This window comes from Mastomys coucha, unplaced genomic scaffold (genome assembly GCF_008632895.1).
Source record: "Mastomys coucha isolate ucsf_1 unplaced genomic scaffold, UCSF_Mcou_1 pScaffold23, whole genome shotgun sequence".
NCBI lineage: Eukaryota > Metazoa > Chordata > Mammalia > Rodentia > Muridae > Mastomys > Mastomys coucha.
The window spans coordinates 97,669,167-97,673,142 of NW_022196906.1; the positions used below are offsets into that span (position 1 = coordinate 97,669,167).

At 38.5% G+C, this 3,976-nt stretch overlaps 1 long non-coding RNA gene across 1 annotated transcript in view; it reads right to left on the bottom strand.

Annotated features, from left to right (window-relative positions):
• Window positions 1-2,124: 2,124 nt before the first annotated feature.
• The window catches only part of LOC116073916, a 15,996-nt gene continuing 14,144 nt past the window's right edge, over window positions 2,125-3,976 (bottom strand). Inside the window, exon 4 of the long non-coding RNA XR_004111965.1 lies at window positions 2,125-2,369. This is a non-coding gene — a long non-coding RNA (uncharacterized LOC116073916). The remainder of the gene's footprint in view (window positions 2,370-3,976) is intronic.

The following is a 3,976-nucleotide window of genomic DNA, read 5'->3' on the forward strand; positions in this document are numbered from 1 at the left end:
GTAGAGAGGGCCATGTGAAGAGATGCAGTGGTGGAGGAATCAGGTTAAGTTAGATGCCAGCTGAGAGACTACCCCAGCAAACACCCAACAGCTATAAACTACATAGATGTCTTGTGTCTTAATTATTATTAAATCTAAAGTGGGACATCTGAAGGCCTTGCAAAAATCAACCATTTTAAGATTAGATTAATGGCCTACTTCACAGAGGGAACCTATCCCTAATAGTTGTATACCTAGTCATAATCTCATGCCTCAAGAAGTCATAACCCTGGGGAAATTTTCTACTGACATTTAGCTAAGTGGTTATAACATCAAACTGTCTACTAAATATCTGTCTTATACCCTCAGACAAAGGCTACTCTCAACTCTAATCAGAGAAGCCTCTCTTTCAGTGAGCAGTGGTGGATGCAGAGTTCACAGCTGCCCAATTGCTGAGAATAAGTGAGAGAAGAGAGCTCAACTCTCAACTGGTCATTTACACCATTCTCTCTAAGACTCAGGGGATATTACAGAAAAGTGATAAAGAGAATGTCAGAGCCAGAAGAGAGAAGGGAAGTGAAATACTGCCATCTGGACAAGACACTGTCAACATAATAATGAGCCCACAGTGTTACTTGCATGAGACAGACCCACTTAACAGTCAATCATGGATGAGAGAGAAGCTCATGGGACCCCATCCTTTACTACTAAACTATTAGTGATTGATAGACTTTAGGTGAACAGGAGCCACTGTCTTCAGTTCACTCACTGCTGAACCCACAAGGCTTCAGTGGATAGCTCCAATCCCATGGCCTTACAGATAGTCTTGGTCAAACACAAGAATGACAAAAACCAAACAATAAGACATGAATTTGGGGAAGAGAATTGGAGTGGGGTGGGGGCTACACGTGGGTGGAGGAAGCCAGCAAAGGATAGGAGTAACAGCATGTATGAGATTTTCCAAGAGAAAATGCAGTTAATTTAAAAAAGAAAAGGAACAGACATGCCATAGAAATGCAGAAAATATTCTGGGTCATGAGTCTGACATAGGGGTTATATCCAGAACATGTAAAGAACTGCTACAAGTCAATAATGGCAATCATTTAAAAATAGGCAAAAGCACTTCACAAAGGAAAATATACACATGATTAATAAGCTAAGTAAAAGTACAATTAAAAATGACCTACATCATTAGTTATTAAGGAAAGATAGGCTAAAGTCCCTGTGAGCCATCCCTGCAGTCCATGGCCAAGGCATACAAGGCCTCTTTTACACAATTTTACTGCTAGACATTCTCCCAAGAGAAATCCAAACATCTGTCTACTAGAAGAATTATAATAATACTCAAGACACCATCAGTCACAAGTTGAACCCACATGTGCCTACAACTCACATGAGAACAAACAAATTATGATGCTTTCATGTAATGGGATATTACTGGACACTGATAAGGAATGAACTATTTACCTATATAACAACATAGTCTTAGAGACATGATTCTCAGAAAGAGAAGCAATGAAAGCAACACACTACATCATGTCATTTCTATGAAGTTTTTAAACAGACAACACTAATATAAAGTGTGATGGTTAGGATTGTCAAGCTGGCAGGATCTAGAATCATTTAGGAGATGTGTCTCTGGATATGCCTGTTGGGGATTATCTTGATGATATTAATTGACATGGGTAGATCCATCTTAGTTGTGGGCAGGGCTGTTCCCTGAGTGGGGTCGGGAGTTTGGGGTGGCGTGTCCTGAACAGTACTAGAATGCATTCATCGCTTTCTCCTTCTTGACTGGGGATGAAATGTGTCCAGCTTCCTCAAACTTCTGACTCCAAGATTTCTCCCATAATGGAGAAATGGTATTGAGAACTAAACGAACTGAACCGTTCTTCCTTAAGTTGCTTTTGTCAGAGTATTTTATCACAACAACAGGAAAAAAGCTAAGACACACAATTAAAACAAAACAAAACAAAAAAACAAGCAAAAAACTAAAACAGTGTTTGCCTAGAGTCTGACAAAGGAGGGCTAAGGGACTGTCTGTAAGAGACAAAAACCTTCTGGGTAAGTTAAGATTTTTCCCTAGCATATTGATCAGCATATATTAGCCTTCCAGGATTGCTATAACACAATAACACAGGCAGGTAGCTTAAACAACATTAATTTATTTCTCAAGCGAGTTTTGGCTGTTGGGAAGTCCCAGATGGAGGTGTCGCTTGTTCTAAGGTTCCTTCTCTCAGCTCATCGAGGTTCTTCCTGGGCTCTGCAGCTCTCTTCCTGCAGCTCCAAGGATTAGAGCTCAGTCCTTACAGTCTCATATACCCCGCATCACCTCCTTGTAGTCTCTGCCACAAATGCAGTCAGCCTGAGTTGAGACTTCAGTAGTGAATCTGGAGTTGACACAATTTAGTCCTTAACAGCATGCTTATACAAATAGATCTATTTGTCAAAACTGTAGAGTTAAGATTTGTTTTTCAATGTGTAGAAATTGTATCTTAATGTTTTGTAAAAATAATAATTGAGGATTAGATATTATATAGAAAACCATATAAAATAATTATTAATTGAAATAAAATTGAAATGGTGATTTTTTTTTTAGCTTGGATGAAGTGGGGTTCATTATGATATCTACCCTGACTATATAAGTTGTTCAATTTACTTTACACATATTTGAGATTCCTTTAATTAAAGGGTTTAATAATAAAAAAAAGTCATGCATAATGAACAATACTTTCTTGGAGGAGATGAAAATCCTGTGTGACGTGCTACTGAATTAAGAACAATCTCAGTTCTGTCCATAGTGAGAGTCCCAGGCTGGGCACCATCTGAGCTTGGCTTACATACTGATTGCTTTTCTACTGCTGTGGAGAAACCCACAACCAAAGCAACCTATAAAAGAGTTTATTTGGGCTCACAGTTTCAGAGGGTCAGAGTCCACGGCAGCAGGAGCAGGAGGCTGGCGCTCACACCTTGAGCCACAACCACAAAGCAGAGAGAAGGAACTTAAGAGCAGCAGGAGTCCTTAAACTCTCAGAGCCCACCTCCAATGACATATTTCCTCTAACAAGGCCACATCCCTTAAGCTTTCCCAACAGTAACACTACCTGAGGACCAAGCATTCAAATGCCCAAGGCAGGAGAGGGCATTACACTTAAACTACAGCTTACTCCTCAAGAAAGGATTCATCATACAGAGGAATTATAACCATTTATAAGTTATAAATTCAGCTCCCTTTTGTTTTGATACATCTCCTCATTACTAGGTTTTACCCTTACAATTTAGCCTTTATTTGTGGGGGTAAGCAATCATCACCCAGCAGAACGGTTTTTTTAATGGAAAGCGTCTGATCTAGTGGAGTTTCTGAAAGATTAATATGCTTAAGAAAATAGTGTAGAGAACATTATGAAATGAAAAGACTATTTCAGTGAATTAAATTAAAATTCTAGCACAATGGGCAAATATAACTAAATGAGTAAATTTGATATGTGAATGCAATAGATAATTCTAAAGACAAGTTAAATAAATATTGCCAGAAGCAGAGAGAGTTCATTATAAGATATTCAGACTGCAGAACAATCTTAAAATTCTTGCAGGGAAAAAAAAAACATGAGACAAATAAAATATAGTAAAAAGGTCACACATATATTTAACCAAAGAACTAGAAAAAAACAAGGAAGGAAATGTAGTAAAAGCAGTGTGTGAGGAGGGGTTGGCTGGGAACTCACAAAAAATTGTCAAGCTAAAATGTCAAACCTTAGAGAAAAAAATTACCTCCAAAATTCCAAGCAAGATTCAACCATCCATAGTCTGAAAGTGAGAGATAATAAGAACATTTAAAAAAAAAAAAAAAAACACCCAGGAGAAAAAGGAAGCATTATTTTCAGGGACTCCTCAACAAGACTTACTGATGACTATCAAGCAGAAGTGGTGAAAGTTATGGGATTAAGACTTAGCCTGGGAAGAAGGAGGAGGAGGGGGAGGGGAGGAGGAGGAGGAG